The sequence below is a fragment of the Tamandua tetradactyla genome, chromosome 11 (assembly GCF_023851605.1).
Source record: "Tamandua tetradactyla isolate mTamTet1 chromosome 11, mTamTet1.pri, whole genome shotgun sequence".
Lineage (NCBI taxonomy): Eukaryota > Metazoa > Chordata > Mammalia > Pilosa > Myrmecophagidae > Tamandua > Tamandua tetradactyla.
In genome coordinates, this window is record NC_135337.1 from 5,487,234 (window position 1) to 5,500,916 (window position 13,683).

Here is a 13,683-nt window from a genome sequence, read left to right on the forward strand (position 1 = left end):
AATAATGGATCTGCAGCTGTCAGTGCAGCCCAATCTCCTCCGTCATGTTCCATGGTATTTTCTCAAGTGGGGCACGTGCCACTTCATCTCCTCCTCCACCCTGGGACTTGCCATTCCTCTCTCTCCGATGATACACACAAACGTACTCTCCTGCGTGCTGCATTTCTACTATGACCACAGCAGCTCCGCATATTGCTTTGCTGGAGCCTCTGGTCTTTATTCTCACTTTATATACACAGACATGCTGGGGTTCAAACAATTTCAACCCATGCTTGTACACTAACAGGGAAACCTCGGATGCCAACAGGGAGCCTGGATTCCCAGTGGGAAATTATTTCCCTCATCAAACATTTAAAAATAAAAGGGCACTTTTCCGAGGTTATTCTCAGGTCTGTCTTCAAAGCAAAATTAGCTTGTGGGTGGTGGGTCCTGCTTTTCTGTTCAACCAGGCCACAAGGAGGTGCCCAGGAAATCCACATCAGGGCCTGTGAGGCGGACCAGCGAATGGCTGGATCCACACCTGGCACCTGTCATTCTCAGCCTCTCCAGCCTCACAACCAGAGACAACGAGCATAACTGCGCTCGTTGCCTGAAGGGGTGGCTTCTGCTCATGCTCACCTCTGGCAAAGCTTCCCCTGCCCAGGTGCTCAGCGTGCACTCCCACCTCCCTGCAGCAGGGGCCTCAGGCCAGCCTGCAGCCCGTGGCCCAGTGTGGCTCAGACCAAAGCCTCAGCGTCCCCTGGCCAGTGCTCAGGGAAGGAGGGGCAGGCCACATGGGACGGAGCCACGGATGTGATGGGCGAGGGTCTCTCGGGGCTCCCAAAGCCTGAGAATCTTTGCTCAGAAGAGCTCAACAAGGGAAAACCTAGACCTACTTCTTTTCCTCCAGCACAGTCACCTCAACAGAGGCTGCGGAAGCACCTGGAAGGAGCGACGGGCCTGGCCAGCCTCCCAGGCTGACAAGCGAATGGCAGAGCTGACGGGCTCTCAGGGTGAAGTCTAGAAACACCTCTAAGAGTCATTCACACGCTTGCTACAGAAAATGGTCTGTTAATGCCTGACGTATCCGGCAATATCACGGAATGAGAGGTTCTGCAGAGGTGGAAACAGCATGTGAGTGAAGCGCCTACTGTAAAAAAACCAGAACGGTTATGCCATTTTGGATTAAAATGCAATACATCTTTCTTCATCTTTTTAAAGCAAATAAATGACTTGAGATGATTATCACACAACTCAATTACTGAGCTCTGCTCTGTTGATCATCAAGACATCTGATCCAATTAGAAGTCCGAGAACTATCTGACCCCATTCTCAGTGTTCCACAATGCAGCAAAGTCTGAGTGCTCAAGTCTGCTTTTTAATTTTTTTTCCTGGATTTTCTCTTATTATGGGCTATCAAAGTCATGCTTAATTGCTGTCATTCTCCCTGCCTCTGGCAATCTTCTTTGTGTTCTCATACACCCTCAACTTGGATAAAAACAGAGAACATGGGCAAGCCACACACATGAGGAGCGCTGCTCTGGCTAAGTGATACCAGCTTTAGCATAGGCGTCTGATGTCTTTCTCAATCCGTCTAAGGTCTTTTTCATTTCTATTCTGGCTCCTCATCCACAGTTTGCATTGGTCGAGTTTGTTAGATAACCTCCTTAGGATAAAAAAAAAAAGCATGAACTAGTAATATATGCTTCGACTTCCCAGTAAAAGAAAGAACAATTCAGCACCTCCTGGGTGACACCCTTTGCAGGGCCTCCTGGCACTGACCTCATTCCTAGCTCTCTGAGGCTGGGATGCAGGCAGTCCCCTTTCCCTCAGCTCATGTCAGGGGTCAGCATTCTTCTTGCCTCTATTTCTTTGCATCCAGAACTTACTTTTTTTAGGAGGCCTTTTCCAGCTCTTCACTGACCTCTCCCTAAAGCCACAGCGCCACCAGCCACCACCCTGGACTCTGTGATGTCTTCCATCGGCCAGTCTTGCCTCTTCCACAAGCTGATCAGCGAAAGTTCCTCTCGGGAAAGCAACACCTCTCCTTTGATTTCCCCACAGGCACATATACTTGCTGGCTTCATTTGTTCACTCATGAAACCCTAGAATTCTATTGGTTGAGGGCCATTCCTGAGTATATATTTCATAAAACCAGGAATTTCAGAGGCCAACGGGGCTTCATGATGAACAGATGCAAACCCTTCCATTTCCAGCTCTTTAGACCAGATGATGTCTGGAGAAGGAGGGAGACAAAAGAACCCAACTGGTGAGAAACTTGCCACTTCTCTTACCGCCCTTACAATCAAAGACAAAAGGCAGTAACCTGACTAAACTGTCCGTTTAGTCAGAAACTAAACAAGTATATGTGCCTGCAGGGAAATCAAAGAAGAGGTGTTGCTTTCACGAGAGGAACTTGCACTGATCAGCTTGTCAGAAACCCCGAGGTAAAGACCGCGGACAAGCCCTGCTGAAAACACACGGCAAGGAACACTCTCTCAATTAATACCACGTTTTAATCCATCCTTCCATGCACCGCTACAACAGAAGTGCCCTTGAGACCTCCCTTACAAAACAAAATTACAGGTATCCCAGATAAACATAAAAAGATAATACAGACAATGATTATTCAGGATGAGAAGAAGCTCCTGTTGTCACCAACAGGAAACCAACCACCTGAACTCTCTTTGCGTCCAGGCCAATCCAAACTTGAATCATGGAAGGACGGGACAGCAAATGACTGAGGGAATTCAACAGCCGCATTTTAACTTCAAACTCACTGTTGGCCATGCTGCCTTACTGATCCATTTCCTTTTCAGGATAAAGTGGGTGAATATGAAATGTCCTGTTCTTTTGGGTCTAATCAGCCAGAAAAACATTTCCACAGTCACTGACAACCGTTATATGGCTGCCATGGCAGCAGAGAAGAGGGGCCCACCTGTGTGTTACATACAAACGACTGGAGAGAAGCACCTTCAGATACAGTTGAAATTTTGTTCATAAAAATTTGAAAGACAGATTTTTGAAAGATAAATTCTGAAACGAAAAATTTAATACCCTACACATCTATACCTTCCTATGGTCTCATCCATGTTCTATAGACGTCTGAGTTCATTTCTAAAGATTGTAGGAAAAGCATGCACACTACAAATTGGTTTAGCCTTTGGCCCTACATCACATGACTTCTGGCTCTGTCATTTATTTTGCGACCTTGAACAAACTACCCATTTCTCCACACCACAGGTTCTTCATCTGTAGGATGGGAATTACAACACAGAAAACCGTGCTATAACAAGTAAGTAGGCTCCAAAAACCTCAATTGTATAAAATGTACTATGAAAAGTTATTGTAGGTAGCTGTCGGAAGTTCCAATGACAGATGACAAGATCGAAACATACCCAGGCTCTGCTGCAGTTGTCTCCTTGGCTTAAGTATCGATGGGGAGGATTCTGAGTCCTATGACTTTGAGATTTCAAGGTTAGTTGGTATGTAGGCCAGGAAAAATGCTGGAGACTTGGAAATGCTTCCTCCACTTTCCTGCTTCATAAGGAGTTATGTACTTGGTTCACTACCTGATTTAGGCTTAAAGATTAAATGAGGTAATATACTTTAAAGTGTCTGGCCTAAAGTACATGGCAGATAATGGTTATCTACTGACCCTATATGGCCATATATGTTGAAGAGGCAGCTCCCCAAAATGCCAAACTGTCCCCTGTGTGCATCTCCATCAATCTTCCCACCAGTGGTATGAGTCAAGACGGGACCCTCTCTGCAAAGTTTTCCTTAGGGTCTTGGACTGTAGCTATATGCTGCTCGTTATGAAGTATTTACGATTAACTCTCAGCCTCTTGAAAATCAAACCTAGCATAGGGATGCATTTGTAGTTCACAAAGTAAAAAAAACATTAGCTTTAGAGTCAGAAGGTCCAAATTCCAGATCTAATCCAGCTACTTACAAGCTGTGTAACCTTGTTACATTTCTCTGTGATAGAGAGATAACACCGACTACCGCATATGGTTGCTGAGAGCAGCAAGTGAAATGATGTCAGCATTTATAAAGTGACAATGCTTTTCAGAGGTGAAAGTATTTATAAGCTGGGAGGCATTCATAAATATAAAATATTATCATGTTACTAGTAAGGAGCATTTTGCAGGAGGGGATGGAATTGGTTGCTTGCGAGAATATTCATACAGTCCCGGGCATAAAAGTATGTTCCTATTTCCATGTACTGTGAATCACAAATTTCAGAAATGGAGGGGATATCAGTGGTCACCAAAGCATAGACTCAAGAACTGAAGAAATCAGAGTCTATCTAGTTCAAACTCCCAATCTATCCAGTGACACCCTTTTTTTTTTAATTTTTTTTTTTTTGCATGGGCAGGCACTGGGACTCAAACCCGGGTCTCTGGCATGGCAGGCGAGAACTCTGCCCCTGAGCCACCATGGCACTGCCCAACGCCTTTTTCAGAGCAACCCAAATGACACGCAGCCTCTGCTTGAACAGAAAGTTCATCCGAGTGGTCCACTTACTAGCTCCTTCAGGATTCCAAATGTCCCTCTTTCTTGAGAAAGCCAATTAAATACTTGAAGAAAACCATTTTGGCCATAAGAGCACTGAGGCCCAGACAGGAAGGTGACCTGCCTGAAGTCACAGGGTTAATCACCTGCCAGCCTCTCAGCCCAGGGCTCCCTCTACCACACCGTGTGAGTGCCTACACACATGCGTGCATGCATACACACACACAGAGTTCTCTGCTTCCTAGTTACCCATTTTCCTCGGATTTGCTTATGGCTTCTATAATCGAATTGGCACATGCCCTCATGCTTTACAGCCTTTGACATTACCCAGACAAAAGAGAAAGAAGCCCTTTTCAAGTTTTCACTATTTCTTTCCAAATATCAATTTAAATCCCGTTAGCTCCACCAACAAAAATGGCTTTCTTCAGAGGTGAAATACGTGAAAACACATTTTGCATGCTAATGTCCCACCTAGAAACCAGTGGTCAAAATCTCTGTGATCCAACGAGGGATACTGACATTCATAAAAAATCCTAGCAAACAGCCACCCCAATCCACCCGCAGGCACCTATGAATTATGAGCGCTGCTAGGTCCCAAGTGCTGGGATGTGATGTGAACAAGCGCTCCAGGGGAGCTACAAGCCAGTGTGAGGTGACAGCCACCCGAACAATTACCTACCATCTGGGGGCTGTGGGAGAGCACCTCCCGAGGGTGGTGTGAGTGTGTGGCGGGGCTTCAGCGAAAGACCCATAAAGGAGACCAAGTCCTTAAAACATGAGTGATGGTCACCCTGGGACAACTAGCTGTAAAGGTAATGAACGATTTCAGGCGAGGAAGCAGCGTGAGCAGAAACAGTCCGTGTTAAAAGAACCCTCCTAAACATCTAGAGTAAGAGCAGCGGGGTTGGAGCTCTAAGACACCTGTCTTCAGGAAAGAATGGAATAACAGGCAAGGCTGGTTTGAAGTCAACAGAAACAGGCTCCAAATAAATGGAAGGGATAATGACCAGGAGGAGGAAAGAGGGAGGGTGAGCAAGTAGGAGGGAGCGGATGGGTCCAGGGCCTTTATAGGTGTGGATAGGAGAGAGTCTGAGCAGGAAGGGGAGACCCAAAAGCTGCCTGGATGCAAAGGTCACCTTCTCTCCACCCCCCTACTGGGTGTCTGCATAGACAGCTGCATGTTAGGGCCTGAAGCCCGGTCTTAGGAGAAAACTCGAAAATGCAGGACCCAAACTGAGTCAGTTCAGCTTTTTGTGAAAATGTGCCAATCTCTGTTTTATCTGACTCGATCTCTCCTGAAGACGAGTCAACAAGAGCTGAATCTGCCTGGATGTGCAGGCTTCACCATTCCCTGGACTTGAAGATAAACTGATTTCTGCCTGATAAAAGAGTCATGGAGTATTTGCCAGCAATATTCATGGGAGCCCCAGAGCAGCAAATATAATTACCCCTGGACGCCAACGACCAGGTACATGAGTGTTTCCATCTTCCGACGAGCCTGCGTTTTAATTAAAATGTGTGTCCCACAGCTGCGATTGCAAGTCCACTGAACAAGTCCCACACAAACACCAGGCACTGATCACCTTGGGGAGGAGGTTGAGGGACAAACACTGGAATTAGCTTGTGCTGGCTAACAGGTTTAGGTTAAATTGCAGAAGAGAAAAACGCTGGACTTTCTGGGACCTTCTCACTGTAGAGCAGGAGAGACACAAATTGCTGCCTGAGCTCTTGAGACGTAAAGCGGGCCGACCATTGTCAGAGAGGAGACACACAAAGGCATCTCTGCTGGTGGCAAGAGCCATGGGCCGGCCTTTCTCAAGCGTTGCTGGCATCTCCACACAAGTTTGACCGTGAATGGGAATGCATTGGCTGCTGACCCTGGCCTACTTGGAGGGGTAGCTTCTTAGGGACCTGGAGACTTCCATGAGCAAGTTCTTTTAATCAATATTCACAAGCTTAAAAGTGTCCCTGGCCTATGCGTTGAATATCAGGCTGTGGATAGCTCTGCAGGGTATCCCCATGGAGCCCAAGGGGACTGGAATCCCCATGTCTCTAATTTCCAAAGCTCGACGAAGGAAGAATCAACAGCACTTGTCATCATGGAATGGGCTCCAAAGTGCAGACTGGAGGAGAACCATGTCTCACAGCACTTCTCCATGCCTCTGACTGTACCCTCTTTAAGTTCCTAATAATAAAAAAGAACCCCGGAAAACACTCCCTCTAAAGTCATGCCCTGAGAGTGCCAGAGAAGACCACTCTCAACCAACACTGGGAGGAGACTGAGACTGGCAGTAGCCAGCTGCTACTTGCCATGACCTGGCTCTTTTGGTTTTAGGCACTCAACAACAAAAGCTGTCAGATGTGCGTGTCCCTCTCTCAGCCCTAACACCATGATCCAGTACAATTACCAGGATGGTTTAGCACGCGGTGTCTGTCCTAACGGGTGACATTGGCATGGCAGCCTCTTTCCAAGCAGGTGATGCAGTGGGACCTGGGACCTTCCCCACAGCAGAGAGATGCCAGCAGACCTCCCTTTGCACTGTGGGTACCTACAAGAGATGCCTGCCCTCAGAGATGGCAGTTTGTCTGTTCCAGCCTGTCTGGAGAACGCGTAACCCTGTTTCCAGGCCATGCACAGACCCCACCACACTGCCATCTCCTTGCACCTCCCCAGCCTGGATGGGATCTTAGCTTGCTCGAAGTTTCAAATGACTAAGCAGAATCCCACAGAGATAAACATCACAGACAAGAGCATCAAAGACAACCGCCTGTTCTTGAAGTTGGATGATGTGGGTTCTCTAAGAAGTATATTTATAGGGCCTAAAGGCACCTCTAGACCCACCCAGAATGCTCACCTGACTCCTCTTATCCCTCCTCACGTTCCTCCACATCAGTACCTCTGGCCCTGGGAAAAGCTATAAGAGCCCACAACCAAGACCTTGGGTCCTGAGGGTACCCCTCCTCGGCGGCCAGCCTGTCTAACTGGTCAGGGCAGATGCAGAGCAGAGATGGACCAAGGGACAAGCAGAGGGGCCCACTGCCCATCTGCTTCCTCAGGCAAGTGTGAGCACTCACCGTGCCCTGTACCAGATCACACCCACTGACGGGGGTATGTGGGCCCAGCCCAGATGTGAGGACTTCAGGGAAGGGAACACCCCACTGGGGGTGCCCAGTCCACCTCCCGGCGCCTGCCTGCCCCGGGGCAAGGCGATTTAAACCCGCTTTCTTTTAACTGGCTCCTCCTTTCCACAGCCCACGCTGCGAGGGGGGCTCCTCTCTGCCTCAGGGAGAGGCCTGCGGGCAGAGGCTGTCTGAAGGAAGCCGTCCCAGCTGCGGCCGCTGCCAGGAGGCAGCTGTACAAACACAAGGGTTCAGTGTCCAGCCCCTTACACTCTCATTAAAGCCACTTTTAACAAGCACCACAGGACCAGACCACAAACGGCAGCCCCGTCCCTGCCTTAGAAAGTCTCCCACAGCAAAGCAGAGCCGGAGCAAAAATCTTAATGCACTGAGTACTTTTTAGCTCTTATAGGGTTTTTTTGTTTAATCCTTTGCTTTTTTTTTTTAAAGGGGTAGGGTTGTATGTACAAAATATCTTTACTGAAAAATCAGTTCTCCAAATAAAAATGTACACTTCTCAAAATGCGAGTGTATTCAAACCAGGATTGCAAATAACATGCACCTAAAATGCTCCCTGATGTCACAGCCAACGGCCCTGGACCCTCCAAGATGCTGGTCTGGACCATGGCAGGGAGGGGCCCACAGCCCCAGCAGAGTCCTCACATGGGCTTGACCATTACTTGATCCGGAATCACAGGCACAAAATTTCAACGTGAGTTCGGTGCACCCTAGAATCACATGGGTAACTTTAACCTGCCTAAGAGATGCTCTCTTTCTCACTCATTACTAGAAAACTGGGGTGTAGCTGTGAGAAGCAAATCCCCCCAGGCAAGCTGGGTAGATTCATGGTGAGGCAGAGTGGGGTGGGGGGAGCTGGGAAGATGCATGGTGAGCCAGAATGGGGGGTGGGGAGCTGGGTAGATGCATGGTGAGCCAGAGTGGGGGGTGGGGAGCTGGGTAATGCATGGTGAGCCAGAGTCGGTGGGGGGAACTGGGAACATGCATGGTGAGCCAGAGTGGGGGGTGGGGAGCTGGGTAATGCATGGTGAGCCAGAGTGGGTGGGGGGAGCTGGGAAGATGCATGGTGAGCCAGAGTGGGGGGTGGGGAGCTGGGTAATGCATGGTGAGCCAGGGTCAGTGGGGGGAACTGGGAAGATGCATGGTGAGCCAGAGTGGGGGGTGGGGAGCTGGGTAATGCATGGTGAGCCAGAGTCGGTGGGGGGAACTGGGAAGATGCATGGTGAGCCAGAGTGGGGGTTGGGGAGCTGGGTAGATGCATGGTGAGTGAGCGGAGGGGACAGTCTGAGCTTTGTTCATCAGGGCTTGAGCTGTGCTTATTGACCCCATGATTTCCTGGGGCTTTGGGAATAAAAATTACAGTGTGCATAATGGGCCTTTATCAACACAATGCCACAATCACGCAGTCATAAACTTCCACTGTTTGAGAAGCATTCCAAGAATTGCTTCTTCAAAAGCACAGGGGAACTGTGATCAGTAACATGACCTTTGATAAAAAGGTCTGTGGTCAATGCCTATTTATAAGATATTCTTAGTCTCAATGAATAAAGCATGCCCAAAACCCAACTAAGCAATTAAAACCAAATAGTTAAAACCTGCTGGATGGATTAGATGTGGTGGCACTTTAGCCACACGAACATCTTACAGAATGGACCACTGTTTGCAGATAACTTTCCTGGAGGACTGAGTTATGTCAGTTTTGCACTTAATCTGCCTTTCTCCTTGCTCACCACTATCAGCTATCACTTTTCACGGACGCTCGTGTGCCTCCTTACAGCAGCCCCCCTCCCCCAGCCCCTTGCCGTATATTACTTCTAGACCTTTTGTGGTATGGAAAGAATTAAACTTGCTAGAACTTTATGCAGAGTAAAAACAACAGAGACCCTGAGAAGAAGATCCCGAGGAGGATGCAGCAGGCTGTCAGACACAGATGGCCCCAAATGGACAGTATCCCCAACCTGTGCCATCCCCTCTCCTTAAGTCTAGCTTGGGCCTGTGACTTGCTTTAACCTAGGAAATGTGGCGGAAGAAACGCTGGTCCAGCTCCAGACCGAAGCCTTAAAAAGGCCCGGAGGGTTTTTTGTGCCTGTAGGAGCCCCTGAGTCACCATGTGAGAAGTCCAAATACCCTAATAAAGAAACCACAGGAGAGGTCATATGTGGGGAGGGAGAAAGCCTCAGAGTACATGAGAAGAGAAAGCTGCCCAGCCCCCGATGACTCAGCAGGCGAGTTCGATCACACAGTGACCAGAGCGAGAGAGCCTCCCAGCTGAGCCCAGCCCAGGCCAGAGAACCGTGGAATAATAAAATGGTGGTTGTTTCAAGCCACTGCATTTCGGAGTGGGTGTAATACAGTAATAGTAACAGAGGCCTGCTGTATGACAGATGAAGTAGGTAAAGTTAAAAAGGCTGCAAGACTAAGATTGTTGACCATCAAGGATCAAACCCACTCCTGTGGTTATAAGTACTAGGCTTTGTGTGCTGAACAAGGGAACCAACAGAGCTAAGGAACGAACCTCTTCTTTCTAGCACTGAAGTCAAGGAGTAAGTGGATTACAGTAGCACATGCAACATTAGCTAGCACCCAGCCTGGCACACGGCAAGCACTCAGAAAAATGCTTACACGTTTGCTCATGCATTTTGTTGTTGCTGTTTGTGCATTTTTGCAGCAGGGACCAAACGTGAACACATGGATTCAGAGGCAGTAAATGTGGTGACATGGTTAAGGTCACCCCGGAACCAGACAACCTGGTTTCAACCACACTCCCACATCACTAACTGCGCGGCCTTAGACACCTTACTTAACGTCTCTGCATCACAGTGTCTTCATCGGATAACGGGGATACTAGTACCGACCCCACAGGGTGGCTGTGAAGATTAAATGAACTACACGGCAAGAGCCGAGAAGATGCCTGGGACACAGGATGGAGCCGCTGCCAGTTGTTAAGGTTTCTGTCCTTGTCCTTGTTCGACATCCCAGATCCTGTCTTCTGAGCTCCAGGTCACAGTATTCCCCTTTAAAAGTTTCAAAACTGAGAAATTATTATTAGGCTAATGCAATGTCATCCTTTACATCTCTTCTCTCTGTTCTTTTGGGTTTCTTTCCCCTCCTGAGCACCGAATAGTCAGATTTCTAACATGTGTGCCAACCACTTGTCCTACATGGACGGTGAGCGAGCCAACGGGAGAAGGGGGCCAAGAAAAGGGGCAAGTGAAGGTGTGTGGAGAAGGACAAACCAGCAGTGGTGCACGGTGGAGGCACAGTGGGGCAAGGAGTGTGACGCCTTATGACCCTGAGCAGGTGCCCTAACCTGCAGCTCAGGCCCCTCAACTGTAAATGGGGACACCATTCCACCATCTGCCCTAATTCCTCACGGGTGCATGCCAGGTACCAGGTGCTGGGGAGCGAATGAGGTGGAACACATGCAAAACCTTTTGTAATCCCTGAGGCACCGTGCAAAGGTCAGAAAGTAGCAATCTATTTATGGTATATTTCACTTTCCACAACAATAGAAAGTTCTCAAATAAACCCCAAATTCCATTCCTGCCAACAAGACAGGCCCCAGAAAGTACCCATAGGAGAGCTAACGAGAGGCATGTTTCCAAGAGACTTAAAAGCAGGCATCCTTTTGATAGCTCTCAAAAATAGCCTGTCAGTTGAAAAAAATCATCTTCGCAAACAGAAAAGAGAAAGTCACTCCATCAGCGCAATAGGTCACTGCTATGGGGAGGGCCTCTCCTGAAGGGTAGCAGGGGATGGCGTGTGATTCCGGATGGGTCTAGGTGGAGACCTGCTATTCGGATCCCCGAGACTCTCTCTTTGTCTTTTCGGATCCCCCATCGCTCCTGTCTGTTTCTACAGTGCACAAAAGGCACTTAGAAGTTCCATTTCCTTCCCAGTGACTCTTCCAGTCACTGCTGTGTCTGGACCAAATTTATCCCAAAGATCTGCAGGTGACCAAGCCCTCAAGATCCCAGGAGGGGCAGATGCCGAGGCTGCTCCGGCTTTCAGAGACAGGCTGCCACACGGGCGTCCGGCCCTGCCCGAGGACCCCGTCTGTATAGACTGAAGCCTTCCATCCTTGCCCAGCTGTTCTTTCACCACCTACCCCGAGGTCTCGTGAGGGACAAAAGGGGCCTTATTACAGGGCAGGGGATGAAGAAAACAGACAACCCTAAACAGGAGCTGAATTAAGATACATCTCAAAATGTGGCCCCCCTCCCAGGGCTCTTGGCCACTGCTGCTTTCTAGGGGAGCTGGAGTTAGTGGTTGGACTGGGCAGCAGCTGGTTCATGGTGAGGACAGACCAAGAGGTGTGCAACAAGCCTGCAAGGGATGCAGCACAATCAGCCATGTCTCTCCTACTCAGTTCTACCTTTAAACAGCACCGTGGTACGGTGGGACTCCAGGTCTGCTGCCAAGCAGTATTCTGAGCACACCACTGGCATACTCCCCTGGGGCTGTTTCGTTTGTTCTCCCTCGTGCCCAGTCCCACACCCAGCTCCTGTGCAGAGCAACCTGTCTTCGAGGGAGGAGCAGAGTTCTCATCCCAATAGTGTGGGAGCCCATGCAGAGGAAGCTGGATTTCCCTACCACCCCCAACTACCAGGTGAGAAGACCACCCTTTCCTCTCCCACCTCGATTCACACCAACTAGGGCTGAAGTTCAAAACACACACACACACAACAGACTTCCCCCCTGGCCAGCATCCTGGCTACTGACATTTCCATAGACTCCCAAATATCACTTATCTTTGCTGTCTGTGACCAGAGCTGGTTTTCTCCCCACTGCCCTCAACTTCTAGCAAAGTCTGTCCTGGGAGAGATTGTTTCCCACTGGGTTTTATTGCAGCCACTGCCTGAAATGCACTCCTGTGTTCCCACACCCTGTCCGTTAGCCTGTCTTGGCGATTATTCCACTTGACTGTGCTGTCCTTCTCTTCTCTCCAAGTGACTGCAAGCTCCGTAAGTTCAGACTCAGGGCTTCAGAGGCAGCCATCCTTGGGTCTCTACAACCCCAGCACGGAGCTCTGTACACGGTGCACGTGTCATTCAAATCTGCTTGGTTATTCTCCAGCACACAACATGCCTGGAAAGAAAGCTGTCTGAGATTGCTAAATGTCAGTGACTCACTGGTCTTCAGAGCCCTGCAGACATCTGCGAAGGACTTGAAACACCAGATTTTGTTGCACAGAGCATGCCAGTCAGAAACCTATGCCCTGTGTGGCTAAGTCAGGGTGGCAGCTCCCCTGAACAATAAAGCGCCCAGTCAGTCCCCAAGGGCTGCAAGCTGAGCTAGAGGAATGCAAGGTGGCCTATGCTTGTACAGCAGCACGACCTGACCTTCCAAACTGGGGTTGGGCTACCTCCCTGGGTTCCAGCCCAAGCCATGGCAAAGACAATTGTTCTGATACCCACTAAAGTGCCCTGGTTGATCTTGGCTGCCTTGCCAGCTACAGTATCACTGCAGTGATAGCTACGATTTGCTAGGCACTCACCATGTGCCAAGTACATGCTATGCCACACCTAAGAGCATATATTGTTTAAGGAGTCCTGGGAGTCAAACATGCCAGCGTATCCCTTCATCCAGTGACTATCAGAGTGCCGGCTCTGTGCCATGTTAAGCATGGAAGAGGCAATAAAGAGTAAGACGCATCGCATCCCCTTTCCCCAAGGAGTTCATAGCGTGTGAAGCAAAACTGAAAAAATGGGCCAGTGGATACAAAGGGAAAGATGCCGGAACGGGAGCCCGTAACTTAGCTATTCCTTGACATCTGCATGAATCCTAAACAAGGCTAGCCACTTTATTTTGTACACATTACTTAAAACCCCCAAGGGTCAGTTTCCTCATTTGTAACAAGGGGATTAATAATACCTACATCACAGGATTCTGCGAAAACTAATCTATACAAAGTGTAAAAGGTAAATAAGAATAAATGATGAGTATTACCTCTAATTAAACACAAAAACAACAATTGTATTTTATACACAGATTTAAAGCATAACATCCTAATCTACCTCTAAAGCATGTATTTTCAAAACACTCATC

At 48.7% G+C, this 13,683-nt stretch overlaps 1 protein-coding gene across 2 annotated transcripts in view; it reads right to left on the minus strand.

Annotated features, from left to right (window-relative positions):
- VANGL1 (VANGL planar cell polarity protein 1) overlaps positions 1-13,683 on the minus strand; it is a 45,102-nt gene that overhangs the window by 10,116 nt on the left and 21,303 nt on the right. The gene's annotated exons all lie outside the window — the stretch shown is intronic.